Source organism: Coregonus clupeaformis, chromosome 10, assembly GCF_020615455.1.
Source record: "Coregonus clupeaformis isolate EN_2021a chromosome 10, ASM2061545v1, whole genome shotgun sequence".
Classification (NCBI taxonomy): domain Eukaryota; kingdom Metazoa; phylum Chordata; class Actinopteri; order Salmoniformes; family Salmonidae; genus Coregonus; species Coregonus clupeaformis.
In genome coordinates this window covers 62,628,033-62,645,120 of record NC_059201.1, presented here as the reverse complement: position 1 = coordinate 62,645,120, position 17,088 = coordinate 62,628,033, and positions in this window count along the sequence as shown.

Sequence of the window (17,088 nt, the reverse complement as noted above, 5' to 3'; positions counted from 1 at the left end):
AGTCGTCCTGGTCCCTTTGCAGAAAAACAGCCCCAAAGCATGATGTTTCCACCCCCATGCTTCACAGTAGGCATGGTGTTCTTTGGATGCAACTCAGCATTCTTTGTCCTCCAAACACGACGAGTTGAGTTTTTACCAAAAAGTTATATTTTGGTTTCATCTGACCATATGACATTCTCCCAATCCTCTTCTGGATCATCCAAATGCACTCTAGCAAACTTCAGACGGGCCTGGACATGTACTGGCTTAAGCAGGGGGACACGTCTTGCACTGCAGGATTTGAGTCCCTGGCGGCGTAGTGTGTTACTGATGGTAGGCTTTGTTACTTTGGTCCCAGCTCTCTGCAGGTCATTCACTAGGTCCCCCCGTGTGGTTCTGGGATTTTTGCTCACCGTTCTTGTGATCATTTTGACCCCACGGGGTGAGATCTTGCGTGGAGCCCCAGATCGAGGGAGATTATCAGTGGTCTTGTATGTCTTCCATTTCCTAATAATTGCTCCCACAGTTGATTTCTTCAAACCAAGCTGCTTACCTATTGCAGATTCAGTCTTCCCAGCCTGGTGCAGGTCTACAATTTTGTTTCTGGTGTCCTTTGACAGCTCTTTGGTCTTGGCCATAGTGGAGTTTGGAGTGTGACTGTTTGAGGTTGTGGACAGGTGTCTTTTATACTGATAACAAGTTCAAACAGGTGCCATTAATACAGGTAACGAGTGGAGGACAGAGGAGCCTCTTAAAGAAGAAGTTACAGGTCTGTGATAGCCAGAAATCTTGCTTGTTTGTAGGTGACCAAATACTTATTTTCCACCATAATTTGCAAATAAATTCATTAAAAATCCTACAATGTGATTTTCTGGATTTTTTTTCCTCAATTTGTCTGTCATAGTTGACATGTACCTATGATGAAAATTAGAGGCCTCTCTCATCTTTTTAAGTGGGAGAACTTGCACAATTGGTGGCTGACTAAATACTTTTTTCCCCCACTGTATATGGGTACAAGTGTATAGGGCTACAAGTCCAATGCAGCCATTTTTTTCTCATTTCTGTGGTTGTTTTAAATTAAAATGGTAAAAAATAAACAAAAATAGCTTCTTAGCAAAGGGCAAAGTCACATTTTAAAGATTTAAGTCCTTTAAATATGCACCTTATGATGACAGCATAGGTAGGCCCTCACACGATATGTCACACACAACTGATTTGTGGGTAGAAACAAGAAAACTAAAAAGGTTAAGATTGAATGTGCATTTCTACAACAGCGCAGGCTCTCACAGGATATATATATATTTTCTAAGGTTAAAACGTGTGAATTCTTTGAAAGAACTCATCCACCTGGTCAATTCATGTCGGCATTACAAAACATTGAGGTGTTTTTATTTATGTGTTTTTCATAGGTGAAGGTAGGAAACACAATTATTGGTATTTTCTTTGGAAATATTTGGGATTATGGGAGTATCATTGAACAATTATGTTTGTTGAAAAGCAGAGCTATATTTCAAACCTATTTCTGAGTGGTAACTAGCATCTTAATTAGCTTTGGGCGGGTTGTCACATACGTTTTACATTTTAGTCATTTAGCAGACACTATTATCCAGAGTGACTTACAATAGTGAGTTCATACATTTTCATGCTTTTTTGTACTGGTCCCCCATTGGAATCGAACCCACAACACTGCAAGCGCCTTGCTCTACCAACTGAGCCGCACAGGACCACATGGAATGTTTGGTTGGTTGTCACTATCAACTCCATTATAAAATTGCCACTGCCAGTATACAATAAATCCCAAGCTCTTTTGTGCTTGTGCTATAAAGAGCTCCCTTCCCAGCTAACACATTTGGTTCCTTGGAAGTTGTGGGAACGCACATTTTTTTGGTTTCCCATTGGTCCTGGGAATAATTTTCCTGACCGGTAAAACTTAACGTTTTTTAAATGTTCCATAACAGTGAAAATGTTGCCTGTTCTGGGAACGTACATTTTTAGGTTGCTGGGAGGTTTTGAGAACGTTTTACTATGGTTCCCTGAAAGATTATTTGGGAGGTTTCATGAACGTTCTAAGAACGGAAATCATAGGTTATTTGAAGGTAATTAAATATCTTTCTGAGAACATGTTTCAATAAGGCTTTTAATAACACTGCTAGCTTAACTGTTTTGAATTTCAAGCACAGAAAGGACACATGGAAATTAATTTGCTTAGGCATTAACCATGCAAACACATTTCTTTTTAATTGTGGCACATGTCAGTGAGATTCAAACCTTTGGTCTTCTGTTGTTTATCCATGGAATTAGTCCATTGCGCCACAAGGATAGAGCTGGCATGCCACGTTCTTTTAACTCATACAAAGCTGTTAATTTTTGTCTATGAAAATCAGGTGTGGCCAATTAGTGGGCACGGCCAACACACCTGGACACACTTATTAGCAAGATAGAGGATATAGAGAGTTTTGTTGACGCTGAGAATGGAATGTAAATGTTTTTAAATAACATTCTTAGAACGTTCTTTGAACATTACTAAATGCAGCATTACCGCAAAAATGGAAGAGGCAAGTTGGAGGGGGAGAAAGTAAGGAACTTGCCTGTCGGCCCTGCATTAAAGACCAACATTGGCTAAAGAAAAGTGTCATGAATAAAAAAGTATACCAGTTTCATTTAAGGACCAAAACATTTACAGCTGTGCCATATTGCAAAATAGTTGGGAAGAGATTTTTGATGTACCGGTTCCATGACACATGGTTTATGAACTGATATTCAAACAACGCTGGATTAAAAACTTAAGAGTTTTTCAATTTAAATTATTCAAAATTCTTGCAACCAATATAATGTTATATATATGGGGGATACAACCATCCCAGTTCTGCAGATTTTGCTGCGAAGAGACAGAATCATTAGATAATTTGTTTTGGTACTGTCCATATGTACAGTGCATTCGGAAAGTATTCAGACCCCTTGACTTTTCCGACATTTTGTTACGTTACAGCCTTATTCTAAAATAGATTTTTTTTTATGTCCTCATCAATCTACACACAATACCCCATAATAACAAAGGGAAAACAGGTTTTTAGACATTTTTGCAAATGTATATATATATAAAAACCGGAAATACCTTATTTACATAAGTATTCAGGCCATTTGCTATGAGACTCGAAATTGAGCTCTGGTGCATCCTGTTTCCATTGAACATCCTTGAGATTTTTCTACAACTTGATTGGAGTCCACCTATGGTAAATTAAATTGCTTGGACATGATTTGGAAATGCACACACCTGTCTATATAAGATCCCACAGTTGACAGTGCATGTCAGAGCAAAAACAAAGCCATGAGGTCGAAGGAATTGTCCGTAGAGCTCCGAGACAGAATTTTGTCGAGGCACAGATCTGGGGAAGGGTACCAAAAAATGTCTGCAGCATTGAAGGTCCCCAAGAACACGGTGGACTCCATCATTCTTAAATGGAAGAAGTTTGGAACCACCAAGACTCAAGAGCAATCGGGAGAGAAGGACCTTGGTCAGGGAGGTGACCAAGAACCCGATGGTCACTCTGACAGAGCTCCAGAGTTCCTCTGTGGAGATGGGAGAACCTTCCAGAAGGACAACCATCTCTGCAGCACTCCACCAATGAGGCCTTTATGGTAGAGTGGCCAGACGGAAGCCACTCCTCACTAAAAGACACATGACAGCCAACTTGGAGTTTGCCAAAAGGCACCTAAAGGACTCTCAGACCATGAGAAACAAGATTATCCGGTCTGATGAAACCAAAATTGAACTCTTTGGCCTGAATGCCAAGCATCACGTCTGGAGGAAACCTGGCACCATCCCTATGGTGAAGCATGGTGGTGGCAGCATCATGCTGTGGGGATGTTTTTCAGCGGCAGGGATTGGGAGACTAGTCAGGATCGAGGGAAAGATTAACAGAGCAAAGTACAGAGAGATCCTTGATGAAAACCTGCTCCAGAGCAGTCGGGACCTCAGACTGGGGCGAAGTTTCAACTTCCAGCAGGACAATGACCCTAAGCACACAGCCAAGACAACACAGGAGTGGTTTCGGGACAAGAGCCCAGACTTGAACCCGATCGAACATCTCTAGAGAGACCTGAAAATAGCTGTGCAGCGACGCTCCCCATCCAAGCTGAAAGAGCTTGAGAGGATCTGCAGAGAAGAATGGGAGAAACTCCCCAAATACAGGTGTGCCAAGCTTGTAGTGTCATACACAAGAAGACTCTGTAATCGCTGCTAAAGGTGCTTCAACAAAGTACTGAGTAAAGGGTCTGAATACTTATGTAAATGTGATATTTCAGTTTTAAAAAACAACCTGTTTTTGCGTTGTCATTATGGGGTGTTGTGTGTAGATTGATGAGGGAAAAAAACAATTTAATCAATTTTAGAATAAAGCTGTAACGTAACAAAATGTGGAAAAAGTCAAGGGGTCTGAATACTTTCCGAATGCACTGTAGCTTGTTTTTGGTCGCAGGTTCAGCTAACTCTGAAAATAGCACAATCCCGGTCTCCCCTAATGACATGCTATGGAACACACAACTACAGTACTTGTCCCTGTCCCCCCCATCAACAGCAACCCCCACCGCTCCAACTGAACCAACATCCAGCTACCATTGAGCCCTACTCAAAGGCCCTTGTTTGCGCTTGTCCGCCAGGCTTGTTTTAGCCGGGGATGAGGGAGACAGACAGGGAAAGGAGAGGAGACAGAGAAGCGCCGAACCGGAGAGGCTAGGGCCCCCCTACTAACTCACAAACAGCCAATCACCTGACTCGCCTGTCATCGAGCCGCTCCGAGCCTCTGTGGTGTCTCTCACTGTCTTCCTCTTAATTACCCATCATCCACCTCTCCGGCGAGGCCCTCACAAATTACAGCGCATTGTCCCCCGCCGATCGGCCTGTCATCGCGCGGCCCGGGTTTCAGAGACGCCGGCCATTGTCGGCTGCTGTGCCCCGGCCCGGGCCGAGAGGCGAGGGCCCCCCGTAACAAACCTTCCCCATTAGCTCTGGTGCCAGCTGACTTTGTAACCCAGACAGCTTTCTGCCGAGTCAGGCCAAATGACAGGAGCCGTGGCTGATATACCCACACACACAATGGAGGGAGAGATGGAGGGGGGTGGGGGGGGAGATGGAGGATAGAGAGGATAGAGAGGGAGGGAGAGAGAGAGAGAGAGAGAGAGAGGGGAGAGAGAGGAGAGAGAGAGAGAGAGAGAGAGAGAGAGAGAGAGAGAGAGAGAGAGAGAGAGAGAGAGAGAGAGAGAGAGAGAGAGAGAGAGAGAGAGAGAGAGAGAGAGAGAGAGAGAGAGAGAGAGAGAGAGAGAGAGAGAGAGAGAGAGAGAGAGAGAGGAACAAAACAAAAGAGCACCCTTCCTTGACATGAGCTAGTGGTCATATTAAGTTAATCCTCCTGGCCCACTCTTTTCTTTTCTTTCTTTCTTTTTTCTTTTCTTTTCTTCCCCCTTTCCGTTTATTTTTTTGTGTTCGTCTGCAGTGAGGATCTCTATGGAGAATTGGCCTCGTCCATCAGACTAAACGACTCCACTGCCCGGGAGTTGAGAGAAGAATTGACCCCTTTTTATGATGTCAGATGAGCTGAGAGATGGAAGCAACAGGAGCACTGTTCTAGTCCGAGACTGCAGGAGAGATGGAGTAGATTCAGCATTCATATTTGTTCAGCCATTGAAATGCACTGCATTGAATTGTATTTAATACATGGTGAATGCACTCTGTGGAAGTAAAGTAGGGCCAGACGTTTTTTACCTGGTCAGATCACATTTAATTCATGAGAGTCAATGGTCCGGTAGAATATGATGAAAACTATAACAAGGGAAAATCATGAGTTTATCAGTTTTCTCCAGACAAAAAGGCTGTTTCAGTTTGACTGTATTCCCAGTTACCGTGCCTGTGTGATTTACTTCCTCACAAAAATATGCAGACGCAGATGTGCTCAAGAAACTGATCATCCGATGTCCCAAAAAATCCAGCAATCAAACCTAGAATGTTTTCTTCTTCTTCTTCTTCAAATTATAGACCATGAAACGTTGTTTATCTTGCAGTCAAATTAAATCAGCTTCGTGCCCTGGTTTCATCGTGCCAACAGATTGCATCAGCCAAAACTAAAAACCTATTGAAAACAAACACATGGTAAATTTTAATTGTACAGCCTTGGGTATCGAACCTAAAAGTTTTTACTGTTCTCCTTTCTCTGCTATTACCTAAATGGCGGCAACAAAATACACTAATTAATAATAACTAGCATATGCTGGGTTAAGTGTGGAATTCTTTTACTGTGTTATTAGGTGTAAATTAGAGATTAAAGGTACAGCAGAGGGCGTTCAGTTCAAAAGCTCACACAAACACCTTACCAGTCGACCAGGGTTTCCAAGGGCCAAATAAACTTTTGAGTAATTATTATGAACTTGGAATATATACTGTATATTTTTGTCTTTTTTGAATCCTCATAATGTCAACAAAGGTCCTTATAATAAAACGGAATATCCCTAAGAATGTCAAAATGCATTTCCCTTCCAAAGGGCCAAAGATCTCTTGAGTCTTTTTTTTAGAGTGAATACACATTGATAGTCATTTGAATACATGATAAAAAAAAAAAAAAATCTTTAAAATGTCTAATTGCATTTCTGACCCTGTCATTTGTTTGATCTAGTATCTAGTCTATTACACCTCATTCACTTTGGAGATCCTAATCTGTCACAAAGTCATACAGGAAGTGCACATCCATAACCTATTGTGAGGACCCCCCACCACTGCTCCCCCCAAACAAATACCTCTTCATTATAAGCAATTGCCCCCTTTCCCCGCAGTCTGTGGTACATGAAAGCGCTAGTAATTGTATGAGTTTGTTTGTGGGGGATAAAATGTGACGCGGGTTGTAATAAACTGAGAATGGAAGGCTCTCATTGAAAAACAATGACTTCCTTCCTCTCCCTCTCGCTCTCGCTCTCGCTCTCTCTCTCTTGCTGGAAAACGCTGGAAAAAGTGCCATTTGGCATCGATTAAAAAATAGGCTAAATTAGGGAGGTGGGGAGGGTGGGGGGAAGAGGAGAGGAAGACCACAGGGTAACAACATGTATCTGTAGCCGCGACATTCTCTACCCCCTCTAATTTGGATGTCTAAGAATTTGCTGTATTTGTTCCCACATACCAGTAGGTCTCAATCAGACTGTAAATGAATGGCATAGTGCAGTGTGTGTGTGTGTGCTTGTGTGTGTCTGTGTGTGCATTTGTGTGTGCATGTGTGTTGGTGTGTGTGTCTATGGGCACAATCCCCATTTGTAAGTCATTAAAATATTTTCTCTGTGATATTAATTAAAGTACTTGCATGCAGTCACAGTCCCGCCGGTTGCACAAGTTGAGGATAATGAAGAGATTCAGTGTGCTAACTGTCTGGTGGTCCTCTCAGTTCAGTGTGTTAACTGTCTGGTGGTCCTCTCAGTTCAGTGTGTTAACTGTCTGGTGGTCCTCTCAGTTCAGTGTGTTAACTGTCTGGTGGTCCTCTCAGTTCAGTGTGTTAACTGTCTGGTGGTCCTCTCAGTTCAGTGTGCTAACTGGCTGGTGGTCCTCTCAGTTCAGTGTGTTAACTGTCTGGTGGTCCTCTCAGTTCAGTGTGCTAACTGTCTGGTAGTCCTCTCAGTTCAGTGTGTTAACTGTCTGGTGGTCCTCTCAGTTCAGTGTGTTAACTGTCTGGTGGTCCTCTCAGTTCAGTGTGTTAACTGTCTGGTGGTCCTCTCAGTTCAGTGTGTTAACTGTCTGGTGGCCCTCTCAGTTCAGTGTGTTAACTGTCTGGTGGTCCTCTCAGTTTAGTGTGTTAACTGTCTGGTGGTCCTCTCAGTTCAGTGTGCTAACTGTCTGGTGTTCCTCTCAGTTCAGTGTGCTAACTGTCTGGTGGTCCTCTCAGTTCAGTGTGTTAACTGTCTGGTGGTCCTCTCAGTTCAGTGTGTTAACTGTCTGGTGGTCCTCTCAGTTTAGTGTGTTAACTGTCTGGTGGACCTCTCAGTTCAGTGTGCTAACTGTCTGGTGGTCCTCTCAGTTCAGTGTGTTAACTGTCTGGTGGTCCTCTCAGTTCAGTGTGTTAACTGTCTGGTGGTCCTCTCAGTTTAGTGTGTTAACTGTCTGGTGGACCTCTCAGTTCAGTGTGTTAACTGTCTGGTGGTCCTCTCAGCAGATTATAAGTATGATACAATATGAATATGAATATAATATTAACACAATATTTAACAATATAGACATGATCGTCTTTCAATGAGATTATCTTTACAAAATAAGTTATAATAGTGGGCCCAATATGGATATTAGATTTTCAAGGAATACATTTGACTGCGTGATGCATTTTATAGTTGTGATGTGCTAGTATGTCTGTACACAGAGTAAACGAAACAAGACACTATAGAACAGTTACATCATCCCAACGGAAAAACTAACGAACAAACAACCAAAGAATTAGTCGTGCATTAGGTTATGATGAAAACTGATTAGTTAATTAAATAGTCCATTCCACTCATTAAAGTTAATTTACACACAGAACAAAACTGTAGTGTATCCTCCTTGTCTTAATATTTAATATCTATACGGATCAAATCATTATCCTGGCCCTGAGGGAGCATACTGGCTGTAATAACTTTCATTCCGAGCCCTGTAGCATTTATAAAAATGTTTACTGTGAGAACACTGAGGTTCATGGTTCAAACCAGCTAAAGGCAGCATTCGTAACAGGCCTTTGAGTCAATTGTATAAATGTATAAATATATCCATTTCATTATGGAACACAGTCAAATATTTGTTTCAGCGGTTTTCTCCCCATATAATGTGAAATTGCTGCAAGCTGTTGCACTTGGAAAATGTTTGCTCATAATACTATTCTTCTACACATAAATCACAGCTAAATGTTGAATTTAAATGACTACAGACAGACAATTTATTCTTGGCTTCCTTCCTCAACACCGAAAAGCCGAACTTACGGCCAGTGGGGTCGCTTCGCAGTTTTATGGACGACTGTCATTATTTGTTGACAGTTGTTCATCATTTAGATGTTTTATTGTCCTCACTTAGTCTCTCTCTCTTTATTTCTCTCTCTCTCTCTCTCTCTCTCTCTCTCTCTCTCTCTCTCTCTCTCTCTCTCTCTCTCTCTCTCTCTCTCTCTCTCTTTTTTCTCTTGGGTTGTGACCACCATCAAATTAGTTTAGGGGTGAAAACTTGTCACCAAGAATGAAAGGCTACTATTGGACAATCAGTCCTTTATTTTGTGTGTGGGTGTGCGTGGAGGTCTGTCTGTCTGCGCAATTCTTATGACCATCCATCTATTGCCATAGCTTCCAGCGTCAGATACACCCATAAATAACTATAGGAAAAAAAATGTATGTGATACTATACATTTTACGGCTCTCGCTACTCTAAGAATTGTATTATTCGACTCTAGCATTCCAGCGCATTATCTTATAACCAAAACCAGAAACCTGGGAATACCAATCCAAATCCATAGTGACATTTTCATCATCTTCAGTCAATGTTGGGAGAATTCCTTATGATCTACTGTGAGCATCATCCATGGAATAGATGAGGGAGGCAAGCAGTGAAATTCAAGTTTCCCCCAATAAGCAAAAGGCACGGACTTTGCACTCCTGAGTCCTGAGCTATTCAGTGCTACCGCGTTGTAGCTTCTTCTCGTCAGTTCTAACCCAATCCTGGTAGGGTTCTGTGGCAGTATACAGTCCGGTCCGCTCGGCCGGTAAACACGCAGTGCCGGACCCCTCCGTGGCCCCTCCATGGCCCCCTCCTGGGGTCCCACGCCACGGTGTCTGTCTGGCGGTCCCAGCAGGGACTTACCGGGCAGGGCCCGCCGCTCACGGAGGGATGCTCTGCCGACTCAAAGAGCCTTAGGACCCCTCCGAAGTCCTCGGGGGTCCTCGGAGATGACTTTCATTTAGGGTAAATAGAGGCCCCTTGTATTGCCTGACTGGAGACTGTGTTTGTTTATACAGAGCAGATCAGACAGCTTGTTTTAATGTGGATAGTAAGCCTACCTAAAGCCTGAACATAAACCTGGGGTTTGATGTCGAAGATCTAGACAGCCTAAAGAGCTCCATTAAATATGCTCTGTTTGATGTGGTAGATATATAACATAGATCTACGTCTATGAAATATGGTTGCTGTGGTTGATGTTATCTGTCTATAGGGCTACATTGAAATAGTTTGTTCTGTTTATCTATAGCTTATAGAGCTGTCTTGCTATATTAAATATGTTTCCTGTGTTTGATTGTATAGATCAAGAGGTCCTAAAGAGCTCCATTAAATGTGTCTGGTTTATTTGATGTCATAGTTCTAGATAGCCTATCAAGCTATTTTATATTCACTTTCTGAGTTTTATGATATAGTCTAAAGAGAAATATTACATATGATTGATGATAGATATAGACAGCCTGCAGAGCTACAGTATATTAAATACTTTTGCTCTGTTTGAGGTTATAGATCTCTATAACCTACTGAGCAACACACATCATATTATATATGTTTATTTATAATATGTTACAGTGGAGGTTGTCTTTACCTGAGGAGGGTTGATAATAGTCTAATAGCCCTATCGAATTTCTGCTGCATCACACTTTTATTGTTCACTGACAAGTAAAAGGTCTGCTGGGATGTAAGTCGATAATTTATCCCGTATTACCGCTAAACCTTGCCACGTCATGGAATCAATAGATCAACATTAATCATGTCATGACCTTCCCCTCAACCAAACTATCCAAACCCCATTGAAGCCCCATTCATCCCCATTTGCCATGCAGCTCCGCGGGTCGATAATGGGCAAAGCAAAACACAGATTAAAGCCAATTTGGATGGTTGGGGCTTGAAGCTTTGCAGACGCAGGCAGGCAGCCCATGGTTGGTCTGACCTAACTTAGGGTTCATTCTGCTCTTCTCTCTCTCTCTCTCTCTCTCTCTCTCGCTCTCTCTCTCTCTCTCTCTCTCTCTCTCTCTCTCTCTCTCTCTCTCTCTCTCTCTCTCTCTCTCTCTCTCTCTCTCTCTCATCTGAGAGAGAGTCTGTGGCTTCACCGAGCGGGTGAAGACCGCAGAGCCTAAATCAAACCAGCCTGTGTGTATGTGTATGAGAGAAAGAAAGAGTGTGTGTGTGTGCGTGTGTGTGTGTTTCAAACCAGCATGTGTGTGTGTCTCACCCTCTCCCTGAGATGCCATTGGTAATGGGAACCAACTCCTCTCCATTCAACCTCCATTTGTCTCATTAGCCTATTAGTCCAAAGTTTAATCACAGGATGTCGTAAAATGATTTGGTCTATGACTAATGATAATATTTCTACTCCAAAATGAACGGAACAAAAGCAAAACGTGGGTTTTTGTTGTTGTCTTTGATGCTTTGATGCCATGTATGGGCCGCAGCTTTGGGCCTAGCAAGCTACCTCTCCGTAGGTCTAGATAATTGCTTACACGCTAGACGTCGTGGCATTAGGGTATCTCACGGCAGGATAACAAACTAATGAGTAATTTCATGGCTGTTGAGTCATTTTAAAAGGCAGCCATCTTGTTGATCTGACTGCGAGTTAGAGGACTGAAACGAATCCATTCTCTGTCATTGTAGCTACTGACTGTAAACAACCATGTAAAAAGGAGCGAGTTGTTAAAACAACACACAGAGTCTCTGGCCATGTCTGAAATCTGTCCTGCTAATTACTAAAATGACATACTTATCGTACTACATACTATTTAGAACCTACTGTTTAGTAAACATTTATTCAGTAAGGAACAAATATCCCCATACTAGGTTCACCTATACTGATTCGCAATTGCGACAGCAGCATTATCTCATTATCAGATGATTATCAGCTGCTGTCAAACACACGTGGGTCTGAAAAGACGATTCTCTTCCTTCATTAGCGTGCAGTGAATTCTACCAGATGAAAAGCCTAAATTAGTATGACATCCTGGCATTTAAAGCATACAACATTTAAAAAAATTCACATACTATAAAACGTTCTATTTTCACATACCCAAAAAGCGTGATTATGGGTATTGGGACACGACCAATGACATCAAGGCACTTTCAAATGTACCATATAACACAATTAGTTAAATCAAATGTCATCATAAAAACATGTCTGTAATGAAATGCTGGGGTACCGAGAACACTGTCTGTCGCTATAGGTCAAAGGTCAAATTTGATGTAGCAGGGAAGAGAATGCAGCCAGAGAACTCTGGGTCATCTCTAGTTACCACAGCCACAAATTGCTAAACCTCGCCTATTTCGAACATTTTTTAACATTTTAGTCATTTAGCAGACGCTCTTATCCAGAGCAACTTACAGGAGCAATTAGGGTTAAGTGCCTTGCTCAAGGGCACATCAACAGATTTTCACCTAGTCGGCTCAGGGATTAGAACCAGCGACCTTTCGGTTACTGGCACAACGCTCTTAACCACTAAGCTACCTGCCGCCCTACACTTTCTCATCTTAAATTTTTTATTTTAAACCTAACCCTGACCTTAGCCATAACCACATTGCTAACTTTATGCCTAACCCTAACCTTAAATTAAGTCCAAAAAGCTAATTTATGATTTCATTAATTTTTATGATATCGCCAATCAGTGGCGGCTCCTGAAAAAATTCTCAGGAGGGGCAATCTTTCTGATGATTTAGGTGACCTACACACATTTAAAAAAAGATATGTCCAGCAACAACATGAAGACAGGGGCAGCATATAAGTCAATACCAGAAGCATTTATTGACTGATCTCAAAAGTGTTGGCTTACCAGGGTTGGTGGAGCCCTCAGTTTCATCTTTGCCTCGCAAAGCTAACTCAAACACTCCAAAAACTTCACACACTGGATTAGCCGGCTGAGGATGTGGCGGTTCTTGCTAATGTCGTAGTAAATATATTTGTTATAGTGAATATGGAATATGATATGTTGAGTAAAATGTTGTGCTAAGATCTATTTAGGTCAGGAGCTGGTTATAAGTTATGTTCCTATCCAATAACAATGGACAAAAGGGTCCTATCTTGTCAGCCTTGTCAGCAGGTGGCCAAGGACAACACCCACGCCATAGGCCTCTCCAGTTCTTCCAACTCACGAGTTCTTGCTCTGAGGACACACACACACACAAACACACACACACACACACATCATCACTGTTAAACACACACACACACACACACATCATCACTGTTAAACACACACACACACACACACAAAAATCCCTCTCTTAGGCTGAACATTTGAAGACAGAGAACCCGACTCAGAGCCAATGCAACAGTGACAGTAGCCTGGAGGGGACCTCGCCCAACTCATCAGGACCAATCAGAAGATCAGAACTACTAGATTGAACCTACTTCATTTATTGCATAAAATGTCTGCACACAATGTTTCGGGCTCTCTTCAGATAATAATAATAATAATAATAATAATATGCCATTTAGCAGACGCTTTTATCCAAAGCGACTTACAGTCATGCGTGCATACATTTTTGTGTATGGGTGGTCCCGGGGATCGAACCCACTACCTTGGCGTTACAAGCACCATGCTCTACCAGCTGAGCTACAGAAAGTGGATACTCATGGATGCGCATTGCAATTGTAAAATGTCAACACAATTGGAGACACCACGTCATTTTTGGAGACATGTTATTGACAGTAAACTATTGTAGATGCGACTGCTAACTAAATAAAACATTTTAGCTGGCTAGCTAATCATCTTAGCTAAATGTGGGGCAAACAATTCAGTTATTTACCGTTAATTTGAGGGATTGGGGTGAAAGAAATCGAGTTACATAGTGATACTTTACGATATACTGTATTGACAATATCGCAATATTTTAGCGCTAGTTGGCTGTACCTGCACCAAAACACCATTATTGTTCCTTCATAGCTTGTTCTCAATCTTTTCACATTGGGAGCCAATTTGTTTTCAGCACTTTTATTTCCATGACTGATCAAAACTCGTTCTCATGGCTTTCTGATCCCTCTGCAACAGACATATGGTGCGCAATAAAATCACAGTATCGAATCGCAATACGTATAGAATCATGAGACTCGCAATGCTGATGCATATATCTTATCGTGAGGTTCCTGGCAATTCCCAGCCCAAGTTCATTTGCCACAACAAATCTCTTCGCTAGCAAACGCAATGTGTCTCCAGCAATGTTTACTTTTTTGACGTTCTATGGCATCTCCACTTTCCAAGCATATATGACCACATGTAATATTTTGGTAAGTGATGCAAATAGTGAACTATGTAGGGCCAGGATGTAAAATATATGTAGCTGAAGCAATTTCTCTTATCTGATATGGTAAGTAATGGGGCTTGATTTATAGCTCCCTAAGAGTTTGACGAACGGGTCCGTGAACGCGATTGCAGATATCTTTACCTCTGAATAAACTGCCTTATATTATACAATTATCCACCTTGTCCAAAAGTCTCTACTTTTTCTCCGTTCTCCAGTAAACTTGTTTTATCAACAATAGTAAGGTTCAATGACACAGAAAGCAGTTCAATGTCGGGGTACAGTCGCTCTCTTACCAGGATCGCGGTCCGCTCTGACCAGGGTGAAGGTGGCCGGCTCCACCTCTCTGCCAGCAGCGTTTTCATTATTTAGTCCGTTCAGTAGCGGGTATGTACACGATCAACAAGATCAGTCCAAAACCGAAGATCAGTCCAAAGCAGAATGTTTGCAGAATGTTTGTAAACTAAGTCTACAAATTAAAAACATAAAATAACGCCACACTGCAGGTCGCAACATAGACGCTGATAGCCGCCATTGTCTTAGTTACGTTCAACGTTACGTCACGTATGACGAAAGCGCGTAAGTGCATGCACACAGACACCCATAGAGAATGTATTGAAAGCTTTGAAATGTGAAAAAAATAGATTTTACATGACAGGCTATGAGAGACTTCTGGGCGATTTTCAACCTGACTGAAATCGCCCAAAAAACGAGCGGGCCATTTGAAGCACGACTTTAGCCTGATTTGACATTTAGTGGCTGGCAGATCAGACGTGAACACTGATAACTGCTGTTGCCGTGATATAATTTTTTATAAATTTATATATATTTTTTTTTTTTATAATTGATTAGAAAAAAAATCCCTTCCTTTTCCCGTTTGGCAGTGCGTCGCCCATATCGCCCTATTGAACAAGCCGTCCCTGTCGCCAATGTTGATTTTGTGGATGTGGTAACTAGTGACAACCAGAACTCTGCCAAAGTGAATTCCTCTCCGCAACCCCTGGATACAACCCCTAGGGGGCAACATACCTCCTAAACTCCCACTGTAACACTAAATATATGTCTGAATGAAATGGCACCCTATTCCCTATATAGTGCACTGCTTTGGACCTGGACCCATAGGCCCTAACTCATTTCAGATCCCTAATTACAAAAGTCTGCTCCTCCTCAGTATGTCATTGTACCCTCTTTATTTTCTCTTTATCTCATTGCTCTTCAACTAGATAACAATACTGTGGAAATATACCACTATGATAAGTTATGATAAAGTCCCCCTCATACCACCATAGAACAGCATGCCACAGTGATCATGCTGCATGTATAGTGTTTCTATTATCAAAGCCAGGTCGGTATGGGGAGGGTGTGTGTGTGTGTGTGTGTGTTTGTGTGCGGAGGATGTGTCGTTGCACTGACTCTGGTTAAGGAGACATTCCCATCTGGCGCCAGTGTAGAGGGAACCCACTGTGACACACAACAACACATACAGACACAGGGCGAACCCCGACCCCGGCCCAACCCCCCCGAGACTGAGCTGCCTCTCGTCTGCTCTCCTCCCTTCCTTCCTCCCTTCCTCCCTCGGTCTCTCCTCTCTCTTTCTCTCCTTCCTACTGTCTTTTCTCCCCCTTATTTTACTCACGTTCTTACCCTTATCTCTCTGTTTCCTATTGTCTCTTCTCCTTCGTTTTGATATTTTTCTGTCTGTCTCTTTCTCTCTCGCTTCTGTCCACTGCCTCTCGTCTCTTCTTCCTTTATCTCTCTTCTGACTCTCTCTCCCTTCTTTCTTATTCCTTGTTCAGTCTCTATCTTTCTTCTCTCCTATTCTCTCACATTGTTTCTCCATTTACATACTTTATTTACACCTCCCTACTTATCAGCAGCTGAGAGAGAGAGAGAGTAATCACCAAGCCAAATCAAAAATGAAACAGAACAATGAAACGAGAGTGAGAGAACATTACAGTTACCTCACTCCAAGTCCCCCTCTCTCTCACACGTTCACATTCTCCTCCGTTATGTGTGACATCAGAAAAACCCCAGAGGAATTTGATAATGGCGAACGTTATACACTAAATGAGCCTAAATTACTTTTGGCAATGACTCCTCGCAATATACTGGGGAATGTGGAGCCTCCAAACAGTCAGAACAAATTAAAAGCCAACCTGCTATTTTACTGTGGAGATCTGTTGATGTTGTAAAGCGAGGGAAACGGGACTGGAGGCCTTTACGTGACTAACCAGCAGATTTTATATGATTTTCCCCCAGCCCCAAATCTAAGCCTTCTTGGCATAAGATCCTATGCTTTGTCCAAGCATGGGGTCTGTAAATGCCCTAATAAATACTTTTTAACACTTTATGTAGTTCCATGCCCTAGGCCAAGAGGACAAAGTTTGTCACTCAGCAACTGCATGCGGAGGGGGAGAGAAAGAACTCCCATCACAGTCTAAACTGGGCGTAATGTCAATTTAATTAACAAGCGTGGCTAGGCACACACACACATGCAGTAGGTGCATGTGCACACAGGCGTACGCAAACACACACATGTGCGCATACACACACATACACACAAGCCTTCCCATACACATACACACACACACACACACACACAAAACACACATAAATCCACACACATCTCCGGGCTTAGTGCGATGGTGTGAAAATATGTGAGTGTAAATGAGATGCAGACAGCCTCACAGCAGAGTCCCTGACAGAAATAGGAGAGAGAAAGAGAGCGAGAGAGAGAGAGAAAGTGAGAGAGAGAGAAAGCGAGAGAGAAAGCAAGAGAGAGAGAGAGAGAGAGAGAGAGAGAGAGAGAGAGAGAGAGAGAGAGAGAGAGAGAGAGAGAGAGAGAGAGAGAGAGAGAGAGAGAGAGA